The following is a 26,017-nucleotide window of genomic DNA, read 5'->3' as shown; positions in this document are numbered from 1 at the left end:
CATGGTAATTAATTTCAGGAACATTGTAGGCACAATCAAGAATAGCACTGAGTAGCAAGGCAGGCAGGGTAGGTGTTTGGAAATCTTGGCTGCTAGGATATAGGGCAAGGTGAGGAGACCATGGTTTTAGATAGACATAGGAAGGCCAGTCCAGGAGGCAGAATGTCATTCTAAAGGTATTGCAGTAGTGAACAGTTCAGTACTGTCTCTCCAAGGCACTGCCATAGTCTCTTGTACTTTTTTCATTCATTCATTCATTCAATCATTTATTCATAGACCTAGTATATGCCAGATATTATTCTAGGTTCTGGGAATATATCAATAAACTAAAGAGTGAAAAATTTCTGATTTTATGGTATGCCTCACTCTTTGTCTTATTACCCTCCATCAGCTGTTAAGCTCATTTAGGGTAGAGATTGTATTTTATTCATTGGCAAGTCCCTATCACTAGCACTGTGCCTGGGAATCTGTTTGGCCTATGTGCACTCAATAAGTGTTTGTTGAATGAATTTTGAATTTGCCATCATTGGCTAATGATACGTCCTGGTAAATGGACAAAGGAAGTAAGAGATTCATGTAGTGTTCTGTTTTGTACCACAATATCTATGGCTTTCTATAGTATTTATTTGTTTCACGTTGTCAAAGTGTGGATGACATTCAGATATCCAAGGAGGTAGAGAGGAAATTGACATTAAGAAAGTTTGCCAATAGGAGTACAATCTATAGAGGACACAGAATGGGAAGCAAGATCCATTCCACCTTAGCGCAGAGGTTTAGATGGCTTAATAGAAAAGGTGGTGCTTAAGTTTTGCAAACTAAGATGATATCTCCAAAATTAAGAACAAAAAAGACAATCTTTTATGTTAGAACTAGTTGGCAGAGTAAAATGAAGACCCATAATATGGTTCTCTCTAGATGGAGATCTTTGGGTAATTTATAGATGCACAGACTACATGTCTGTGTTTGTGGGATTGTGTGTATTTGTTTATTCCTGTCTGGTTTAGACTCCTGAAAAAGGTAATATCAGTTCCTTTGGCTGATTTATATTTGTTATCTTCTAATGGCTTCCCTGAAGCTTCAAAAGTGCCCATGTTACAGAGAAGGCATTTGACATGAGGGGAGGAAATCAGCTGAGCTTGCTAACCAGATCCTCCTCTTCCCCTGAGCCTTCAGAATTTGTGTTTTCCGGTTATGAAAAAACTGGGCATCCTGCCACCATGGCAGTGCCTGGACTGTGTATAACAGGAAGCTTCATTAGACTGTCCTCAGTTTCTCGAGAGGTAACCCTATTAGGCAGTGTTTATCAGTCATTTCGTGCTCTTCTTGTCATTACTATCCTGTTCTTTAGCAGCAGCACCCCTAGAAAAATATGGCGTGTGTGTGAGTGTGTGTATGTGTAAAAACAAAACTGCCTGAATTGTCTTTTAGAAGAGATGTCCTCCCAATGTAGTGAAAATAGAAAAGAAAGAGACTGAGCATTCAGCCCCTAAAATACACACACATGCGCACACACACACACACTACAATAGTGTTTTCAGTTCACAAACCAGATCTGTGCCAAACACAGAAAGACCAGTGTCAATTATTTAGACCATTTAGTTGACCCAAGTAGCACACGCTCTTGTGAGCCTCCAGAGAGAGAAGTTCTTCCCATAATTATTTGATTATCTTCTGAGAAATAATTTATTTCCTGGTACACTGGAATATACACTGGAAGAAATATTCTCTTGCTTTCTTTTTCTCTCTCCCATACTCATTTCTAATAGATATATATGAGGCATATGTTAAACAACCCTATCATATGTTCCCCAGCTCTTATGTACTCAGAGCTGAGTGGACAATATTTCTCTCTTACCTGATATTTCTGGTAAATACTCTGGAAGAGGTGTGTGCCCTCTGGTTCATACCTCCTATTTATTATCTTTCTTTCATTTTACTCTTTATTTATATTGCTCTTTCTTCCTAACCTCACTCATCACTAGATTATATATTTCATATAGTCTTAGTCTTACAGCATTAAGTTTTTTTTTCTCTGACATCTTTACCTAAATCACAGCTGTTTTATTGCTTTTTCTCCACTTAGAGATTTAGAGTTCCTTGAAAAGAGTATTAATTAAATGTTCTCTTCTAGCTGTTAATTTTTTAGCACTCTAGGTTTTCAAGAGATGGAGGCATCTTGGCCATTTTGTTGTTGTTGGCATTAAGAGCTCTTAGAGAAGTGGCCTCTGACCACCTTGTCAAAACACTTTCCCGCTAGTATCATCCACTTACCCTCAACTCTAGCTATTCTCTTCCACAATTCACTATTTCCATCTCTTAATTGCTTTTCATCTCTTCACTTTTGTCTGTGCTGGTCCTTCCTTTTGCAGTGCACTTCCTATCTTCTCTGCAAAATCCAAAGCTTCTCATTCTTTAAGACCCTTCTCTTCAGAGTTTTGCTTGACCCCTTCCTCTGAAAGTTCACAGAATTTTATTTGTATCTTATTGATAGGACTGATTAATTGATAGGACTGATGAATCTGTTAATTATCTAGTGGTAAGCTGCTGAGGGCAGAAACAGTGCCACATTTAACTTCATATCCTTTTTGCAATGCTTAATATGTAGTAGGTCCTCAATATTAATTCTTGAATAATCGCTATGTTTGTATGATTATTTTAGCTACATATTCTCTTTATAAATAGCTAATGAATTCTTCAGTCTTTGAGCACTCTCTGTATACTATGCTGTAGGCATCACATTCTTGGATCATAATGTCAGTAAAACTTTTTTTTGTTTGTTTGTTATCTTTCCATCTAAACTGATAGAACTGACTAGGGCCTGCACTAAGGCAAATGGAAAACTTTCCTATGCTAATTTTTTTTCTCAAATATTGGCCACCGCCCCTTCCCCCGACCTACCTGCTTCTCTTCACTCTCCAGTACCTCCAGGTAGTTATTTTTTAAATATATTTTGCTCAGAGTTTATGATTGTTATTGGCAGGAAGTTTGGTTTTAAGGGTATACTCAGCTATTTCCAGAAGCTAAAACCTATAGGATTATTTTTAAAGCAATCACTTTACTATTCTTTATACTATTAGATATGACCAATAGTAACTCCTTTGTAGCAAAAAATAATTACTCAAGTAAGTAAGTTCTGATACTTTGTAAAAGCAATCTTTTTTTTTTTAATGGCCACATGCCTTTACCATTGTGCATGCATTGTTTGTTAGTTTCAATTGAGATTTGCTTGATTCTTGACTTATTCTTTTTAAAATGTGTCATATGTCCTAAATGTCGTTTGCTCAATTCTTCTGTAATGCACATCAGATAAAATTAATAGACTCTGTAACATCCTTCATTATTTCTCCATTAAATTTTGGCCTAAATTATCCTTTACCAATAGCTCAAGCACCTAAACTTACTTCATCTTCCTGTTCTAATATACATTTCACTTTTTAAATGTAAGCATTTAAGGCTACAAATTTCTCAGTTATGTGTTATTTGCATTTCATAGGTTTCAATATGTCATATCTTCATTTTTATTCAATTCTTATACATTTAAATTTTCTTTATGATTTTTCCTTTGATTCATATATTATTTAAAACTGTGCCCTGAATTCCAACATAGACAGATTTTTAATTGTTTAAATTAACTTCTAATATATCTTTGCTGTATCAGCAGACAATTTGTATGATACTGATTCATTGATACTTGCTTTAAGCCCCTTGGTAAGAGGTCACTTTTTGTAGATATTCAGGTGCACTTAGAAATATTTGCACTTTCTAGCTGATGGGCATAGAAACAAGAATTGTGGCCAATAAATCAAAGTTGCTAACTGTGTTGTTCAAATATTCTATATTTTCACTTACATTTTTCATAGTCTTTTCAATTGAGATTGTGTTGATATCTCACTTTGATGATAGATTTATTCATCTTTTCCTATAATTCACTAAAATGTATTTACAAAGTTTGAGGCTTTTTTATTATATTTAATATTATATCTTGTGAATTGAATAATTTACTATTATGTAATAATTTGTTTGACCCATAGCAGCACTTTTCTTAAAATCTGTTTTGCTTGGCAATATTACATTAGTGTGTCCTTTGTTTAGTGTTTCTAGTATCTTTTCCCACCTTTGAACTTCTATTTTTGTCCTTATATTCTTGGTAGTTCTCTTAAACAGCATAAGGGTTTTTAAAAATTAAATTTTGTTGTCTGTTTCTTTTAAATGGCAACTTTAGCTCACTTATACTTGCTGTGAGTATTCATTTATTTGAACGTGTTTCTAGCATCTTTCTCTTTGTTTTCATATGTCCAGCTTTTCTTATGCTTGTTTCTCTTTTCTTTCTGTTTTTTTTTTTCATTTTTGTCATTGATTAAGTTCTGTGGTTATTCTTGTTTGTTTGTTTTCCTATTCCATTTCTCCCCACTTTAAAGGTATGGGAATTATATACCCTATTACTGTTTTTTAGTAGTTAACATCAAAACTTTTTGGTGCATACTTACCTAACAAATTCAGTGATTAGTATTTTAGCTCCTTTTCCAAATAATCCAAGGGCCTAAAACACTTTAATGACCCCATCCTAATTACTATATATTATTTTGTGTTTGAGATTTACATACATGCTTATATATATTTTTGCTAACCATTCCTTCAAGTTTATAAACTTCTTTGCTTACCATTTCTTCGCATACATTCTTTGTGGGATAATTTTATTTAATAATGAAATGCATCCTTTAGAATTATTTTAGCACATGAGTGTTGGTTGAAAACACTTTGTTTTCTTAATTAACTGCTGAATTTATTTTCCCTCTTCCTTGAAAAATAATGATGGTTTTCTGGTTACAAAAGTGACTCTAGATAGTTATTTTCTCTCAGCAATTTGAATATATAATTTTGCTTTCTTTAGTTTTCCATTGTTGCTATTAAGAAGCCTGGTATTGGCCTAATTGTCTCTTCTTTCTAGCTGCACTGTCTTTTGTTTTTCAGTTCTTTTTACATTTTCTCTTTGTTTTGGTTTCTGCAGTTTCAATAGTGTTTTTAGGTGTTGTCTTCTCTTTGCTTATTCTACATGGTATTAACTGTGCTTCCTATACCATGAATTCATGCCTTCTTTCAACTTTAGAAAATTCTAAGCCATTATTTCTCCATATATGGTCTCTTCTCTTTTTTCTCTATTCTTTCTCTCTGGGACTTCAGTTAGCTTCATGTTAGATTTTTCGTTCTGTCTTCTATATCTCTTCATCTTTCTTTTATATCTTCTATCTCCTGTCTCTCTATATTGCATCCTGGGTAATTCCTTCAGTTCTGTTGCTTTTTTATTTTCTCTTCATCTATAGATAGTATGCTCTTCAACCCCACCCATTACATTTAAAATTTTTTAATTACTATATATTTTTCTTTTCTGAAAGTTCTAGTTATTATTTTGTAAATATACCTAATTATTTGGGATAATCTCTTATTACTTACTCATTGTTTTTATTCCATTCTTTATTTCTAAATATCTCATACATAGTTATTAAATATTGTATGTCTGTTTAAGATCTAAATTTGATGGTTATTGTTTGATGAGCAGTCTCTTAATGTCATTTTCATATGTATTTTGTGCTTTCTGATTTTGAGCCCATTCTTAGCTGACCTTAAACTGTGATGAATATCGAAACTGAAATTGATAATTACTTCATTTAATATTTGCTTTATTCAACAACAGGGACCTTCTGTCCTTGAACTTCTTAGCTTCTTTCCATCGTCCATAGTCCCCATGACTTAAGTTAAGCTCCATCAACTTGCTACTGTCTCAAAGCTCAGTCTTCCAATACATGGCAGTTGTTCTCATGACCACTCTGCATTTTGTATGTAGTTAGTACTCATTGCTATTGATTTACCTCATATTTCTTGAAGTGTTTTTGCTTGGGAATTTTTCTTCTCCTAAATCTGGAATTCATGGAAGTTACATTTTATGCATGATCTTATTGTTTTGAACTGGGAGGGCCATTCAGAGTATTTAGTCCACCATACTGACCTAGTCTCGTACTCTTCTTTCGTATTTGGAATTTCTTATGTTATTTTTAAGATCTGTAATATATACATACTTTATAGTCTATATCTGATAGTTTAAATTTAGAATTTTTTCAGATCTAATTTTATTGGTTTTTGTTTCTACTGGCTCTTCCTCATGTTGTTTTATTTCTTGTCACTTAGATCATTTTAGACTATAATCATAGTCCTTAGAACTTTCTTCCTGGTAACTCTTTGAGATCTGTGATGGAAATGCATTCCTCTACAGAAGATTTGTGTTTGCTTATTTCAGGTACCTGGAAATACTACAAATGTGAAGACATTTATAATCAAATTCTCAAGTTGAGGTTTTTCAGACCATCATAGTGTGATCTTAGCCTGTAAAGCCAAGTGAAAATTAGTTTGAGGTTCCAAATTATCCAGGGAGATTTTTATCTCCATCCATTCAGTGCCAAATTCAAACAAAGCAATGTTCTTTGCAAGACACTGGGAGGAGGGAGAAGGGTCTTTTCTAGTTTTCCTTTCCCTGGAATCCCTAGTTTACATGGGGTCCTTGGATTACATGGGGTGGTCTTCTATTAGGCTCTATGTTATTGATTGGCCCCAACTTTTGTCTTCCATTCTCTGTGTTCATAAAAAACAAAACTCAAGTTCACTAGTTCAGCTTAGCTCTTTTCACTTCTTTTTTGGTTATTTCTGAGTAGTTCTTACTTGCTAGTCCACTGATACATCAAGAGTATCAAAATATCATTTATGCTTCATTTTTGGTCATGTACAGTGGTAGTGTCAGCCAGGGTATATAGTTGCCAAAGTGCCAGAGACAGAAGTCAACCTATTCATTTGGAAAATTAGATTTTTACCCCAAATAGAGTGAGTCAGTATTTTTAATTTAATTTACTTACTTGGTTGGTCAAGGAATTTAAAAAGCTATCCAATCAGTTTTCAAATGACAAGAGACCATGCAAATGCTAAATAAACAAACAAATAAATAAACCTTTGGGTTCAGTTTTGATCATCTTAAGAGAATGTAGAAATATCATTATGTATGACAAGGTACTGAGTCTGCTTAGCAAAGTTTATTTCACAAAGTAAAAATGATTTAGTGTGAGGGGAAACTTATGTGTTAAGTAGGTCATTAAATATGAGTATATACAGAGAAAGCTATGTCACTTCTTTCTTTGGAGTTTTTGTTACACTTGAGCTTGATATTTAACATTTATAGAACAGTTTTGGACATTATTCTTTGCTGAAGCTGTGAGAAGTATGATATGAATAACTGTGTACACACAGATATAGTGTGTGTGCTTGTGTAGTATATATAAAGAGTGTACCACTTTATTCTTCTTGAAGAATAACTTGTTGAGGTTCTATTATATGGAGGGTTTGGCAGTATAAGGGGTGAACCCCTAATGGGCCTGCTCTTGGGAAACTGACACATGTTCTACAGAACACAGGACATGTGCTCTTCCCAAAGCTCCTGCCTTCACACCTGCAGTATCCTCATGCATATGCTTGACTTTCTTATTTTCTTATGGTTTAACACCTCCACCTATTGCCTATCCAAACCTTCTGTTTAAGGACATTGTCCTTTTAACTCTCCTGTCTCTCCTGCACTATCAGTTTCTCTCCTTTACCTTGTTCGTTCTATGTTGTGATATTAAAGTTGTTCTTTTTATCTGTGTTTTTCTCTTTAGCTATAATCTCACTTTTCAGGTCTCCATTCACAGGAATATTTCTTAAAGAGTGCTCTAAACTCTGTTTACAAGTCTTATCTTACTCTGTCCAAAATTCATTCAGGTTTTTGCACCCATTGTTAACAAAATTACTCTCTTAAGGTCAAACATCATCTCCATGTTGTTGAATACAATTATTGACTCTCAGTCTTCTCCTTACTTGACCAGTTTGAAGCAGTTCAACAGTTGTTCATTCCTTCTCTCTTGAAACATTTTTTCCACTTTGTTTCTAGTGCAACGCACTTTGCATTTCTTCTATCTCAATAACTACTTTTGCTCAGTTTCCTCTGCTGGTCATTCTTTGGAGTGTCCCAAGGTTCAGTCCCTCCTCTCTTTGTACATTAACTTGGACATGTCACAGAGTATCACTGATTTGAATGTCATCTATCTGCTAATAACTCCCAAATTTAAAGCTCCAGACTGATCCTCTCACGTTAACTCTAGACTCTTTGTCTAATAGCCACCACAACACCTCCAAAGGATATTTACCCATCATATCAAACTTGAGATGCCCAATACTGATATTCCTCTTTAAACTTCTTCCAACTAAGTCCTCTCCAACTCAGTAAATTGCAATTCTGTTCATCAGATGGCAACCCTGTTCTTCTAGTTGTTTAGGGAAAAGAAACAAACTGAACTTGAAGTCATTATTAACTTCTCCCTTCCTCTCATAACCCACATCTAACCTGTAAGGAAATCATGGGTCAAAATCTGTTTACTTTTTTTTGTCATCCCTTCTGATACCAGATACATGCTACCATCAATTTTTTACCTGCATTATTACAATAGCCTTTTAATTGGTCTTTCTGGTTCTACCTATAATCCATTCTCAACACAGAGCCAAATTGATTTTTTAAAACATAGATCACATCACATCACTTCTCTGCTCTTCTCCAATGGATTTCCATTTGACTCAGAAAGAAAGAAAAATAAAGTCCTTAAAATGGCCTACAGGCTTTGCATGATCTAGTTCCCATTACTTCCCTAACTTCATCTCCTTTTCTCTCCCTTTCTATTATACATTGTTTCTAGCCATATCAACCGACCTCTTTGCTTCCCAGCGCACGCAGGCTCTTCTCCCAACTCGGTTTCTGTTGTTTCTCTTGCCTGGAACAGGCTTCCCCTGATTTCCCTTGTTACTAACTCCCTTGTCTCCTTTAGGTCTTTATTAAAAGTGACCTTTCTTATTGAAGCATTTCCTAACCACCTGCTTTAAAACTGCAATTTGCATTTCCTTTCTCTCTTCCCTGATTCATTTCTCTCCTTAGCATTATATCCTTTATAATTTACTAATTTATTTTGTGTATTGGCTGTCTCTTACCACTGAAATATGAGCCCTATGAGAGCAGGAATTTTTATCTGTTTTGTTCAATACTGGATCCTCAGTGCATGGAACTATAAATGGTGTAAATGAATAAATTCCTACTCACCTCTTAAATCGCACATCCCTCTCAATGATTACTCTTCAGTGTCCATCTAACTTATATCTTAGGGCCTTTGGAAATGTTTTTTACTTAGAATAATTTCTCCAAATCTCCCTGCTACCTTTCCCATCTCAGGTCACTTCCTCTAAGAGGCAACTTTTAAAATTACTGAGCTGGATAGACCCTTTGAAAGGAGAAAGATGGAATAAGGCAGGATGGAGTTCAGAATAAGAATGAAATGTTTATACAGGTGTGAGAAATAAAACTTTAATTGCTGACTGGGTGAATTCTATGTGCTAGGCACTTGGTTAAACATATTTATACTGTATTGTGGCCTTGAAAATTGTAATAACAGCATCAGGGAGTATGTACTGTATATTATCTTCATTTCATAACTGGGGAAACTAGAGATGTAAAATAACTTGCTTACTTGTCAGGTAAGGGGGAGATGGGATTCAAACCCACGTCTCTCTGCCTTTAGAATCAACATTACAATGACTGCCCAGTATACAGGCATACCTCATTTTAATGTTCTTCACTTTATTGTGCTTTGCAGATACTGTTTTTTGTTTGTTTGTTTGTTTTATAAATTGAAGGTTGTAACAACCCTGGGTAGAGCAAGTCTATTGGCACCAATTTTCCAACAGCATTTGCTTAGTTCATGTCTCTGTATCACATTATGGTAATTCTCACAATCTCTCAAACTTTTTCCTTATTATTATATTTGTTATGGTGATCTGTGATCAATTATCTTTGATGTTACTATTATAATCGCTTTGAGGTGCCACAAACCTTGCCCATATAAGATGGCAAATTTAATTGATGAATGTTGTGTGTGATCTGACTGCTCCACCAACCACACTTGCCCATGTCTCTCTCCTTTTCCTCTGGCCTCCTTATTCCCTGAGACACAACCATATTTAAATTAGGCCGATTAATCACCCTACAATGGTTTCTAAGGGTTCAACTGAAAGGAAGAGTTGCATGTCTCACACTTCATTATTATTATTAGTATTTTTTGTGGATTTCCATACAAGGATGTATTTTCTTGAATTTTACCCACCCATTAGATATGTTGATGAGATATATTGTTTTATATTTTAGTTCTAGCCTAGGCATAAACCCCCTGCAACTCTCAGGAGTATCTCTGAGAATTTTTAAAATATATTTTATTTATTGTCTTTTTTGTTGTTTTTGAAATATAGTGATGTACAATATTATGTTAGTTTCAGGTGTACGACATAATGATATGACATTTGAATGCATTGTGAAAGCACCACAATAAGTCTAGTAACTATTTGTTCACATACAAAGTTATTACAATATTGTTGATCATATTTCTTAGGCCATATATTATATCCCCATGACATTTATTGTATAATTGGAGGTTTTTTACATCTTAATCCTGTTCACATCTAGTTTTGCTCACACCCTCCATGTCCCTTCCTCTGGCAACCACAAGTTAGTTTTCTGTATCTATGAGTCTGTTTTCATTTTGTTTCATTTGTTACTTTGTTTTGTTTTGTTTTTTAGATTCCACAGCGAGATTATGCAGTATATGTCTTTCACTATCTGACTTATTTCATTTAGCATATTACTATCCAGATGCATCCACATAGTAGCAAATGGCAAGATAGTCAATTGTGTGTATCTGTGTGTGTATATATATATGTATAAAACACAAGTTTATCCATTCATCTATCAATAGACATTTAAGTTGCTTCCATATCTTGGCTATTGTGAATAATATTGCAATGAAAATTGAAGTACATGTATCTTTTTGAATTAGTGTTTTTATTTTTTTCAGGTAAATACCAACAAATGAAATTGCTATTGCAATTATATGGCAGTTCTAGTTTTAACTTTTGAGGAACCTCCATTCTGTTTTCCATAGGTGGCCAATTTATAATCCCACCAACAGTGCACAAAGATTCCCTTTTCTCCACATCCTTGTCAACATGTGTTAGTTGTTGTCTTTTTGATGATAGCCATTCTGACAGGTGTGTAGTGATGTCTCATGACTTTGATCTGTATTTCCCTGATGAATAATGATGTTGAGCATCTTTTCATGTGTCTGTTGGCCATCTGTATGTCTTCTTTGGAGAAATGTCTGTTCAGGTCTTCTGTCCATTTTTTAATCAGATTGCTTTTTTTTGACATTCAGTTGTATGAATTCTTTGTATATTTGAGATATTAATCTCTTATCAAATCAATTGTTTACAAATATCTTCTCCCATTCAGTAGGCAGCCTCTTCATTTTGCTGAATTTCCTTTGCTGTACAAAAGCTATTTAGTTTGATGTAGTTCCATTTGTTTATTTTTGCTTTTGTTTCCCTTGCCTGAGGAAACATATCCAAAAAAAATATTGCTAAGTCCAATGTCAAAGAGTTTACTGCCTCTGTCTTCTTTTATGAGTTTTATGATTTCAGGTTTTACATTTAAGTCTTTAGTCCATTTTGAGTTTATTTTGTATATGGTGAGAGAAAGTGGTCTGGTTACCTACTTTTGCATGTAGCTGTCCAGTTTTCCCAACGCCATTCATTGAAGACTGTCTTTTCCCCATTGTATATTTTTGCTTCCTTTATTGTAGATTAACTGACCATAAAAGTGTGGGTTTTTTTCTGGGCTATTCTGTTCCTTTGATCTACATGTCTGTTTTTGTGCCAGGACCTGGTTTTGTGCCAACACCATACTGTTTTGAATACTATAGCTTTGTAGTATAGTTTAAAACTAGGAAGTGTGATGCCTTCAGCTTTGTTCTTTTTTCTCAAGATTCTTTTGCATATTTGGGTCTTTTGTGCTTCAGTACAAATTTTAGAATTATTTGTTCCAGCTCTGTGACAAAATGCCATTGGTATTTTGATAGGGGTTCCAAAGAATCTGTAAATTTCCTTGGGTAGTGTTGTCATTTTAACATTAATTTTCTAATCCATGAGCACAGTATAGCTTTTCATTTGTGTCATCTTCAATTTCTTTCATCAGTGTCTTATAGTTTTCTGAATAAAACTATATTTAGGTTATCTGAGTATAAGTCATTTTTCTGAGTTTTCTGAGTATAAGTCATTTACCTTCTTGGTTAATTTTATTCCTAGATATTTTAGTCTTTTTGGTGTAATTGTAAAAAAGACTGTTTCCTTAATTTCTCTTTTTGGTATTCTTTTTTATTTGTGTATAGAAATGCAACACATTTCTTTATGTTAATTTTTTATCCTGCAACTTTACTAAATTCGTTAATTAACTCTAATGGTTTTTTTGGTGGTGTCTTTAGAAGTTTCTGTATAAAGTATCATGTCTTATGCAAATAGTAATATTTTATTTCTTCTTTTCCAATTTGGATTCCTTTTATTTCTTTTACTTGTCTGATTGCTGTGGCTCGGACTTCCAATACTATGTTGATTAAAACTGGCAAGAGTGATAATCCTTGTATTGTTCCTCTACTTAGAGGAAATGCTTTCAGCTATTCATTGTGGAGTATAAAGTTGGCTGTAGGATTGTCATATATGGACTTTATTATTTTGAGGTAAGTTCCCTGTATACCTGTATTGTTGCATATTATAGGGGTCCCAGAAGGGAAGGAGGGAGAGAAAGGGGCAGAGAATATATTTGAAGACATAATAGTTGAAAACTTTCTTAACTGGGGAAAGGAAACATCCACGTCCAGGAAGCACAGAGAGTCCTAAACAAGATGAACCCAAAGAGGTCCACACCAAAACACATTATAGTTAAAATGACAAAAATTAAAGATAGAGAACCTTAAAAGCAACAAGAGAAAAGCAAGTAGTTACATACAAGGGAACTTCCATATGACTATAATCTGATTTTTCAGCAGAAACTTTGCAGAACAGAAGGGAGTGGCATGATATATTCAAAGTGATGAATGTAAAAAAGCTACAACCAAGAATACTCTACCCAGCAAGACTATTATTCAGATTTGAAGGACAAATAAAGAATTTTACAGGCAAGCAAAAGCTGCAAGATTTCAGCACCACTAAACCAGCTTTACAATAAATGTTGAAGTGACTTCTCTAAAGGGAAAAGACCACAACTAAAAATATGAAAATTATAAAAGGAAAAATCTCACTGGTAAAAGCAAACATATAGTAAAGGTATCAGATAAACTACATATAAAGCTGGTAGGAAGGTTAAAAGACAAAAGTAGTAAAATCATTTATATTCACAAAAAGTGGATACACAATACAAAAGATGTAAAATATAATGTCAAAACATTAAATATGAGGGGGTGGGGAAGTAAAAATGCAGGATTGTTAGAATGTATTCAAACTTGAGATCATCAACTTATAATAATGACATATATTCATATACGTTGTTATATATGAACCTCATGGTAACCACAACTCCAAAACCTATTATAGATACATGCACAAAAAAGAGAAAGGAATCCAAAGGTAACACTAAAGATAGTCGTCAAATCACAAGGGAAGAGAGCAAGAGAAGAAGAAAGGAACAAAATGAAATATAAAAACAACCAGAAAACAATTAACAAAATGGCAGTAAGTATATATCTATCAATAATTACTTTAAATGTAAATGGACTAAATGCTCCAGTTAAAAGACATAGGTTGGCTCAATGGATAAAAAAACCAAGACCCATATATATTGCTGCCTACAAGAAACTCACTTCAGATCTGAAGACACACACAATCTGAAAATGAGGGGATAGAAAAAGGTATTCCACACAAATGGAAATGAAGCAAAAAGCTGAGGTAGCAATTCTTATAGATTTTCAAAGAAAGACTGTAATAAAAGGCAATTAAGGACATTAAATAATGATAAAGAAATAATGCCAACAAGAAGATATAGCAGTGGTAAGTATATATGCACCCAACATAGGAAAACCTAAACATATAAAGCAAATATTAACAAACATAAAGGGAGAAATTGATAGTAACACAATAATATTAGGGACTCTAACACCCACTTAACATCATTGGATAGATCATGCAGACAGAAAATCAGTAAGGAAACCCTGGCCTTAAACAACACATTAGAGCAGATGGATTTATACATATGTATATGTGGATATATATACAGAACATTCCATCTCAAAACACAAGAATATACATTCTTTTCAAGTGCACATGAAACATTCTCCAGAATACATCATATGCTAGGCCACAAAATAAGTCTCAATAAATTTAGGAAGATTTAAATCATATTAAGCATCTTTTCCTACCACAATCGTATGGGACTAGAAATCAACTACAGGGAAAAAACTGCAAAAATACAAAAATGTGTTTATTAACAAAATTGATAAACCTTTACTCACTCTCATCAAGAAAAAAAGAGAGGGCCCAAATAAATAAAATAAGAAACAAAAGAGGAGAATTTTACAACTGACTCCACAGAAAAACAAGGGACCATGAGAGATTATCACAAACAATTATACACCAATAAAATGGAGCAACAAGAAAAAAACAGATAAAACTCCTTGAACTATACAATTTCCCAAGACTGATCAGGAAGAAATACAAAATATGAACAGACCAATTACCAGTAATTAAATTGAATCAGTAACAAAAACTCCCAACGAAGAAACGTCAAGAACCAGATGGCTTCACAGGTGAATTCTACAGAACATTTTTTTTTTTTTTTGCCATGCTGCACAGCTTGCAGGATCCTAGTTCTCTGGCCAGAGATTGAACCCAGGCCCTCAGCAGTGGAAGCATGGAGTCTTAACTACTGGACCACCAGGGAATTTCCCTACAAAACATTTAAAGAAGAGTTAACACTTACCCTTCTCAAACTATTTCAAAGAAATTGAAGAGGAAGAAATGCTTCTGAACTCATTCTGCAAGGCCAGCATCACCCTGATACTAGAACTAGACAGACACCAGAAAAAAAAAAAAAAATTACAGGCCAATATCACTGATAAACATACATGTGAAAATTCTCAACAAAGTACTAGCAAACTGAATTAAACAATACGTTGAAAGGATCACACACCATGATTAAGTGGGATTTATCCCAGTGATAAAAGGATGGTTCACTATTCACAAATCAATCAGTGTGATACACCACGTTAACGTATTGAAAAATAAAAATCATATGATTGTCTCAAGAAATGCAAAAAAAACCCAAAAAGCTTTTGGCAAAATTCAACATCCAACGTGGATGTTTAACTCTTTGTTAAAATTCTCAAAATGTTCCTGCATGTTTTCCCTGAGTCCATTGAGCTTCATTCATTACCTTGAATTCTTTATCGGGTAGGATTGCTTATTGCCACTTTGTTTAGTTCTTTTTTGTGAGGTTTCATCTTGGTCCTTCATTTGGAATGTATTCCTCTGTCTACTCATTTTGGCTAATTCCCTGCGGTTATTTCTATGTATTAGGAGGGTTGGTTACATTTCCTGATCTTGGCAAAGTGGCCTTATGTAGGAGACGCCCTATGGGACCCAGCAGCACATTCTCCTTTGGTCACCAGAGCCATATACTCAAGGGGTGCTCCATATGTAAGCTGCATGGGCCCTTCCGTTGTGATGGGGCTGACTACTGCAGGTGTGCTGGTAGACGGGGCTGGGCCTGGTCTCAGTAACTGCCGGGTGCTGACTCAAGGGATGGCTGTTGGCTCACTGGTGGGCAGGGTTAGATCCCAGAGTGACTGTCTGTGGAGCCTGGGGGTTGCCAGGACAGGTGGCAGCCCACTGGTGGGCAGCGCCATGTCCCAAAGAAGCTGGATGCAGGGTCCTGGGGTGCCTGGAGCTCATGCCAGCCCACTGGTGAGGGGACCTTTCTCTGGGCAGCTGCTTGTGGGGCTGGGGCAGCCTGGGGCTGGTGCTGATCTGCTGGTGGATATGGTCAGGTCCCCACACAGCTGGCTGCCTGACCGGGGGATTCCCAAGACTGGCCCTGGCCTGCCCCCCCCCCCCCCCGCTCTAAAACACACACACACACAGTAATAGGCCATAGCGAGGGCTCCAAAATAGCACTCGCCAGCACGTGTCCTCGTTGTAGAACAAGCTCCCCAAAATGGCTGCTGCCAGCATCTGTGTCCCCAGAGGAAGTCCCAGTTGCCTCCTGACTCTCTGTCGGCCACTATCAGCCAAGTGGATCTGACCTAGGCTCCTTTCAAATTAGTGCCTCTGCTGGGTCTCGTAGCCTGTGAGATTTTGTGTGAACCCGTTAAGAGCAGAGTATCTATTTTCTACAGCCCTCTGATTTCCCATACTCAAGCCCTGCTGGCCTTCAAAGTCAGTCATTCTGGGAACTTGTCTTTTTGGTATAGGACCGCCAGGCTGGGGAGGCAGATGTGGGGTTCAGACTCCTTGTTCCATGGGGAGAACGTCTGCAATTGTGATTTTTCTCCCATTTGTGGGTCGCCTACCCAGTGGTATGTGTCTTAACCGTACCACATTTCTGTGCCTCCTAGCCATCGCATTGTAGTTCCTTCTTTATATCTTTAGTTGTGGAAATCTTTTCTGCTAGTCTTCAGGACATTTTCGTAGATTGTTCCTCTGTAGATAGTCACGATTTTGATGTGGCTATGGAGGAGTTGAGCTCAGGGTCTTCCTATATCTCCATCTCAGCCACACCTCCACATGTCTCACACTTTAAGTCAAAAGCTAGAAATGATTAAGCTTAGTGAGGAAAGCAGGTTGAAAGCCTAGATAGGTCAAAAGCTAGGCCTTTTGTGCCAAATAGTTAGCCAACTTATGAAAGAAAAGGAAAAGTTCTTTAAGGAGCTTAAAAGTGCTACTCCAAAGAACACACAAATGATAGGAAAGTGAAATAGCCTTATTGCTTATATGGAGAAAGTTTTAGTGGTCTAGATAGAAGATCAAACCAAACATAACATTCCCTTAAGCCAAAGCTCCATCCAAAACAAGGCCTTAACCCTCTTCAATTCTGTGACGGCTGAGAGAGTTGAGGAAGCTGCAGAAGAAAAGTTTGAAGTTAGTAGAGGTTGGTTCATGAGGTTTAAGGAAAGAGCTGTCTCCGTAACGTAACAGTGCGAGGTGAAGCAGTAAGTGCTGATGTAGAAGCTGCAGTAAGTTATCCAGAAGATCTAGCTAAGATAATTAATGAGAGTGACTACACTAAACAACAGATTTTCCATGTATATAAAACCTTATTTTGGAAGAAGATGTCATCTGGACTTTTATAGCTGGAGAGAAAAAGTCAATTCTTGTCTTCAAAGTTTCTAAGGACAGTCTGACTCTCTTGTTAGGGGCTAATGCAGCTGGTAACTTTAGGTTGAAGCTGATGCTCATTTACCATTCCGAAAATGTGAGGGCTCTTAAGAATTATGCTAAGTCTACTCTGCCTGTGTTCTACAAACCTGGGATGATAGCACATCTGTTTACAGCATGGTTTACTGGATATTTTAAGTCCACTGTTGAGACCTGTTGCTCAGAAAAACATGTCTTTCAAAATACACTTGTTGATGATGCACCTTGTCACCCAAGAGCTCTGATGGGGATGTACAACAAGATTAATGTTGTTTTCATGTGTGCTAACATAACACTCATTCTGAAGCCATGGATCAAGGAGTAATTTTGACTTTCAAATCTTACTATTTAAGAACTACATTTTCTAAGGTTTTAACTGCCATAGATAGTGATTTCTCTGATGAATCAGGGCAAAGTAAATTGAATAACCTCTGGAAAGGATTCATCTTTCTAGATGACATTAAGAACATTCGTGATTCATGGGGAGAGGTCAAAATATCAACATTCACAGGAGTTTGAAGGAAGTTGATTCCAGTCCTCATAGATAACTTTGAAGGGTTCAAGACAGGTGGAGGAAGTAACTGAAGATGTGATGGAAATACTAAGAGAATTAGAATTAGAAGTGGAGCGTAAAGATGTGACTGAATTGTTGCAATCTCGTGATAAAATTTAATGAATGAGGAGTTGCTTCTATTAATGGATGAGCAAAGAAAGTGGTTTATTGAGATGGAATCTACTCTTGGTGAAGATACTATGAAGATTGCTGAAATGACACAAAGGATTTAGAATATTACACAAATTTCATTGATAAAGCAGTGGCAGAGTTTGAGAGGATTGAGTATGCCGGTATTTTCATCATCGTAGGGGGCCTTGGCACAGGGAGATGATTTGCTAAACACTTGTTAAATGAATAGCTAAATCAGTTTGTAGATGTTTGGGGAAAGGACAGCATTTTTCAATCAGTAATTTTTAAAATGCTTACTCTACATGAGTATAAGATTAAAAAACAAAGACAAGAGTGAAAGGCTTTGAGACATATAAAACATCTTTGGCAATCATTCTATAATATCTCTATCAAGTCCCAGCCCTGGCATGCTGTTAGACTCCCTAGATTTCAGTCTCACAGGAACAAGATTGTAGATTCTTATTTTCATGGCTTTCTGCCCACAGGGCAGCAATATTCTTTCATATTCTAAAATGAGCATAGCTAACTGTTTGTGGCAAGAGACTGAAGAAAGCAACAGCACCTACAGTATGGAGGAAAAAGTACTGTGGATTTTTAACTCACAGGGTTCTGTTGGTGTTTAGACACCTTCCTCCACCCTCACCATTAATGGATGTGATCCACAGAGGAGCTGCTGCAGGATGAAGAAGCCCGCTCTCCCTAGAAAAGATAAAATTAGCCACAGGGCTCAGATTGCTTAAAGTTTGCGCGGACTGACTTTCTCTTTTCTTTTTTTTTAATTGATTTTTTTACTTTGCTAGACCAATTAACTTGGTACTTGGAGTGATTCAGCCATTGATGCTGAGCCTGAGAACAGAGTCAGCCAGTAAAATTCCATCTTCTTAGGGAGACTGCCAAGAAAGAAAGAGTTCTGAATGCAAGCAGTGGACTTTACTAACAAACAAACAAAAGCAAAATAAAGAACACAGTTTCTTTATCTTGCACCATTGTGCCCTTTTAAAAATTTAGTTCTTATTCTTAAAAAAGCTGATTTCTTACACCACCTGTACCATGGACAACCCTTTCCCTTTCTTCATTTTCACCTTTGGAAAGCCTGCTAATATGCCATTCTGACCACCTGGTGATCCTAGTCTTCCTCCTATTCCCTCTGCAGCCCCAGAAAAGGAGCAGACTACTAGGCACATAGCAGGGTGATTTAAATCTGCATGGTTTTCTATACCCCTGGGAGCAGGCTATTTCCTGCTGTGAATCTGGCAGCCAACCTTTAAAAAAAAATTTTTTTTTTAACCAAACCATCTGGCAGCCTCAGTTCTCTGGTAATAATTGTGCTACTTACTCCATCTGTACTTATAAGATAACTAGTTGTCTTCACAAATGAAGCCAGTTCCATCTGTTTCCCTACCTTATAAATGAGTACAGGGGCTTTACACCCCTCCCGGAACATGGACAACATGCAGCATGGAGAGTCTTGGAAGGGAGAGGAAGGGTTTCTCTTCCTACTGCAAGAGAAGTGCTGGCTTCTCAGAGCCCAGCATTTTCTATCCTGGGTTAGCAAGGGTGCAGGGAGTCCATAATGGGTGCTCTGTCTTGTTTACACCCAGGCTGCTAGAATTCAGAAAAGTCATAGTTACTTCAAAGGTTTGGCTGTGCGTAGGCTCTGTGGGAGCAGAGTGCAATTGCTCAGTTAAGAACCAAGGCAGAGAAAAATGCTGTTGCAGTGACCATTCTGTTTTCTGTAATACTGCAGTTGAGAAAAGGAGAGAGATTAAGAAATAAGACCAATAGGACCTCACCAAGTTGTTCTGTCCCCTTGCTACTTTCAATCTGGACCCATGGAACAAAAGCCTAAATTTGTGGCATAATATCCTAGGACCTATAAGAGTTAATACAGTTTCCTAAAGTGACTAACAGAGAGCAGTTTACACATTTTGAGAATCAGGCTCAGTATTTGATATAGCACATCATCTTTCTGCCACCAAAATTCACAGGCTAGAGACTCCCCAGGGAAATATCGCTTGTGTTCCTAGAAGGGTATGAGAGCTGGTCGAGATCTCCCCAGTGTTAAAAGATAATTTCTAAGAAGTAAAGTCAAACCATGACTCTACCACAAATATGAAATGAATGCATGTGAATGATTTTATTTAATTCATTAATTAATGAAGAAACCAGTAAGGTGTTACAACTGATTCAACGGAGAACCCAAGAGCAGGAATATTTATAGGCAATTAGGGCACTTAATGAATTTGCTTAATAAACACAAAAATGATTTCTGAAGTAGGGGAGGAAAAATCATTGCATCTGTACCAGTCAAAATCCATTTGCACATATATGGACAATTATCATTTGTGTTATGAGTTATCTACTATTTACAGAATTATGAAATAGCTCAAAGACAATGAAAGGTACAGGGACCTTGTAAAATTAGGTAATGAGAAAAGTTTTCCATTGAAGACACCCAGTAATATTTTTTTGTCCATTTCAAAGGTATTTATACCTGCTTTGAGAGTAAGAATTGTGAAGTACTGGCTGGGGCCTGACCTGTAGAGTCAAAAACCTAAGTTTGGCTTCTTGCTTTGTCACCTATCAGATTTTTTATTTTTTAAAATTAAATTTGTTAATTCTTAAAACATTTCTCTGGGCCTCTGAATCTTCATCTATAAAATGGGATTGACTACAATATTTACCTCACAAGGGTGTCAGAATCATCGTTTATACTATAGCTTCCTGTGAAGTAGGGTGTAGGAAGTGCTTTGCCATACAAATGTTATCAGTAACAGTAATTAACATTGTTTTGAATTCTTACTGTATCATGCACCAGATATTATGTCAAATACTGTCCATAAGTTGTTACCTCATTTAGCTTTCACTTCAACTCTATGCAATTCTTACTATTATTATTATTATCATATTGCAGATGCCAAAATTAAGCTAAAAGAGGTAAATTACCACCCAGTGTCACAGAGTGGCTGAGCAGGAATTCGAAGGCTGAAAGCCTGAGCCAGTCTGTGATCTTAACTCTGCTACCCATAGCGAGCTATATGTATATTGAAAAGGACTTTGGGGCTGTTCATTCTCTCTCTCTCACTCTCTTTTTTAATATGTATGTATGTATGTATGTATGTATGTATGTATGTATGTATTTGGGGTTTGCCTTATTTTTTCAATAATTTTTATTGGAGTATAGTTGATTTACAATGTTGCGTTAATTTCAGGTGTATAGCAAAGTGAATCAGTTATACATATATCCACTCTTTCTTAGATTCTTTGCAAATATTTCTTTGGGGATTTGAGATAACTGCCCATCTGGGGATCTGGTTGGAAGGGAGGATCTTTGCTGAAGGAGTGGGTAGAAAAAGCTGACCTTTGGAATTTTACTTTAGATATATTAACACATACCTAGGAAGATCCTCATATTGGTTTGTCCACAACTCAGTGCCTCCTTCTCTTCCCATTTTAGACAGTGGACTCCAAGCAGGAAAGGGAGGAAGGTGGCATATTTTGCTTGAGGCATTCCATAGATTAAAAATTTGGAATGAATATTTCCACTTTTCTCACTTAATATTATGGAGTTTCCTGAGAGGTGAAGACTGTTTCTACCCTCCTACTTGAGAAACTCATAAAGACTATGTCACTATAACAGAGCTATTTTATAGCATTGATGATGTCATTGGTATTTATATCAAAGACATTGATTGATTTGTTCTAATATTAACAATCTGTTATCATGTGCTTTGATATATATGGCTTTCTTTAAAAAAATATTTTTTGTACTCACAGATAGAATCATATAAAAATGCTGAGGGAAATTTATTACAACTGTTAACATTTATTTCTGACAAAAAGACCACATAAAACAGAAGATAGATGTACATGGGTTTATTTAGCAAAATTCAATGAATTCAGTTTTCATTGACATGTTTATTTTTTGGTGAGCTGAATATTTATAAATGCTTTTACATGTGAAAACTGAGTTTTTTTTTTTTTTTTTTTTAAATAATAGTGATTAGATTTGCCTAAAGACAAGGTAAAATAGAATGTTTCTTTCTAGGGTTTATTTTGTGTGTTCCTCCAGACACTAAATTTGATAGAATTCCTTTTTTGTCTGCCATTGGTATCAAATGATCTACTTGTAGAATTGGAGAGCCAATCTGCTCTCATCCTCCATCACCTATTTTATAGACAGGTAACCAAAGCCTAGGTTGTTTTATGAGTAACATTATTGAAAGGGTAAATATGGGTTAATTGCTCAGGCTCTGTAAACCTTTCATCATTGTCATGAAATCTCTGTCAACAAAAAATGATTTATGCATTTTTGAAGCTAGGCATTTCTCTTCCTTTACAGCTCTGAAAAGGAGAATCATAGACACTTATTAACTTCTAGTGTATTTGATTTCAATTGTTTGGTTTATTTTCAATATTGGTTATCTAGTTTAGGCATGTTAATTGTATAACCATCAGTCCCTTCCTCTCTTTTTCTCTGAATGTGATTCTGAAAAAGTACAGAATAGCGTCACAGTTGAACTCTTTAGGAACATTCCAAGCACTCTAGAGAGTTTTCAAAGTATCATCCATCTCCACCTAAATACTTCAAGCCCAAGGAAATGAATACTTCAGTAACATTTCCACATTCTAATGTGTGGTTAGCTGACTGAAGCTAGGTTAGCAGGAAGACAGTTTAGAGTCGTTTGGCTAAGGGGGAAGTGGCTGCTTTTCAGACTGAATGCTAACACACCAGTATTTCTTTCTAAATTAAAGTCTTTTGTGACACTTGCATGAATATATGTTAGGGGAAAATCAGCTACTTTTGAAATCCTGGGTCAAGTAGAAAAGGCCCTGATTCTTTCCCAAACCATAGCAGTGCTGTTGTCTAAACTGAGTGATGCCAGTCAGAATAGTCATCATCAAAAAATCTACAAACAATAAATGCTGGAGAGGGTGTGGAGAAAAAGGAACCCTCTTGCACTGTTGGTAGGAATGTAAATTGATACAGCCACTATGGAGAACAGTATGGAGGTTCCTTAAAAAACTAAAAATAGAACTACCATACGAACCAGCACTCCCACTACGGGGCATATACCCTGAGAAAACCATAATTCAAAAAGAGTCATGTACCAAAATGTTCATTGCAGCTCTGTTTACAATAGCCAGGACATGGAAGCAACCTAAGTGTCCATCAACAGATGAATGGATAAAGAAGATGTGGCACATATATACAATGGAATATTACTCAGCCATAAAAAGAAACGAAACTGAGTTATTTGTAGTGAGGTGAATGGACCTAGAGACTGTCATACAGAGTGAAGTAAGTCAGAAAGAGAAAAACAAATACCGTATGCTAACACATATATATGGAATCTAAAAAAGAAGAAAAGAAAGAAAGAAAAAAGAAATGGTCAGAAAAACCTAGGGGCAAGACAGGAATAAAGATGCAGACCTACTAGAGAATGGACTTGAGGATATGGGGAGGGGGAAGGGTAAGCTGTGACAAAGTGAGAGAGTGGCATGGACATATATACACTACCAAATGTAAAATAGCTAGCTAGTGGGAAGCAGCCGCATAGCAACGGGAGATCAGCTCGGTGCTTTGTGACCACCTAGAGGGGTGGGATAGGGAGGGTGGGAGGGAGGGAGATGCAAGAGGGAAGAGATATGGGGACATATGTATATGTATAACTGAATCACTTTGTTATAAGGCAGAAACTAACACACCATTGTAAAGCAATTATACTCTAATAAAGATGTTAAAATAAATAAATAAATAAACTGAGTGATGAATTCCTGCAAGAAGGGTAATTTGGCTACTTCCAACCTATTGCTACGTAGTAAAGGGTTTGCAAAGTCCTGGAAGTAAACTACAGTCATTTTATAGAAAGAATTACTCCTGGACTTGAACATCAGTGTATGCACATGTGTAGAAACAAACCCAGGGCTAAATTAGTAGCTGGAAAACTTTTCATCCCATCAGAATTCACTCTGAACTTTCTCAAGGCCTTCTAGATGGGCTTGTTTAAGGATTTCATCATTGCCATGAAATCTCCGTCAGATCTAGATTTTTCTCTCTTGCTCATGTACCATACTCTCTCTTCACGTTACTCGGTCTCTATGAGGTTGCTTATGTCTCTGTAGTGTATGTTTTTAACCTCAGTTTGTCCTCTACTGATGCTATCGGTCTTCATTATTGTGGCAAGTGGATTAGAAACTCTTTAGCATCATTCATTTCTGTTGTTCAGAGCTAAGAACACTGGATTTGAGGTCACATGAGATGAGTGCGACCTGTTCTCTTCTGCTCACCAGCTGTAGGACCTTGGTCAAGTTATTTGACTTGACATCTGTGAGTTTCACCTTGCTCATCTACAAAACGGAGCTAAGTGTGCTTACCTCACGATCATGAGGACTGACCGATAATGCTGTGTTTCAGTGAGTGCCTGCTTTTGACAGACACTGTGCAAGATGCTTCACACAGATTTTCCAGCCTTGAAGCAGCTCTCCAAGGCAGGCTATTTTATCACCATTTTATGTATGAGGAAACTGGGACCCATAGGATTTCCTCCAGCTACTGAGTGCCTGGACATGATTCTAACCCAGGTATCTGCTCCCACAAAGGGGTTGTCTCCTGGAATCTGCTAGTGCTGCACTTGGTTTCAAGTCTTGCCTGTAATCTATCCCTCTAGTTCATGACAACCTGAACCACGCATGAACTTTCTTCACCGGTTTGATGTTGCCCTTCAGATTGTCTCTTTGCAGTTCTAGCCTTTAGAGCCAAGTTATGATATTACCTTTTCCAGGCTTTTCTTACATTCTAAGTGGTAATTAAGAGCATAGACTTTGGAACTCGGTAGCCAGGATTCACATCCCAGCTTTCCAGCTGTGTGACCTTGAGCAAGTTACTTAACTTCTGTATGTCTCAGTTTTCCTATATGTAAATGGAGACAATAGTACTTATGTCAGGGTTTGTTGGGAAGATTAAGTAAGTAGTGATATGAAAAGCACTTAGAATATTGTCTGGAATGTGGTAAGCACTATATCAGTGTTGGCTATAAAATTGTCCCAGGATGCCCTGCTTTTTTTTAAGCCCACTTGCAGTATAATACATAACCTTAGTTTCTTCTCCTAACCTTCAGTTTCCTAACCTTTTATTTGGGAACTGCTATAAACTGTAACCTTTGCTTGGGAATTTATGAAGCATATTTGTAAATTTAATTCTCTGAGAATGCCTGATGAAAAGGAGTCTGTTTAATTTTGTTTAAACCAATATTTCTCAAATTATTTTTCCATTTCCCCCTCCCGTTTTTTAGGAGAATACCCAATACCCACACAGTGTTGGCAATGCTTGTCTAGTTGGATCTCCCTTCTTTTTTTAAGAGACCATCTGAAGAAAGTACTTAGGAAACTTTGTCTTAAATATGTATTGTATAGAAATTTTATCCTTTTAGCTAATTAAATTACCAGAAGGCTACTTGTTTAGCTTACCTTGATCCAGACTATTCAGAATCACCAACACCATATTGCATTTTAATATTGTGAACTCTACTTATGCTGAAGATAGAGATTAGAAATAGTCATTTGCAATTCATTTGGGCTACTGTGGTACACTGTGTTGAGAATATTATGTTTCATGTGGATTAGAGTCTTCTATATACAGTCATCTATGATGAATTTTACTTTAGAACTCTCTGCTGGGAATAAATTTGTTTCCCTTGAAGAACCAATGTTTTCCTCCTTTCTAATGAGAATCTTTTCATGGCAAATTCCAAGAAGCAGAAAGATATATTTGAAGCCTAAGCAGGGCAGTTTTATGTTTGACAATTTTATATTATTCTTTTCCAAGGTCCTAGTTTTCTATTTCCATTTAAATATTTGATTGCACTGTCTTTTATTATAAGCCACCTCAAGTTCTTTTTGGAAAGATGTAGGTATATAGTAAATATAAAAACATTAAATAAGAGTCACTTTAAAAGGGAAGCACTTGCTATCAAAGGAAGCAATTGT

This window comes from Grampus griseus (genome assembly GCF_964374135.1).
Source record: "Grampus griseus genome assembly, chromosome: 1".
In the NCBI taxonomy this organism is placed as follows: domain Eukaryota; kingdom Metazoa; phylum Chordata; class Mammalia; order Artiodactyla; family Delphinidae; genus Grampus; species Grampus griseus.
This window is presented reverse-complemented; position numbering follows the sequence as displayed.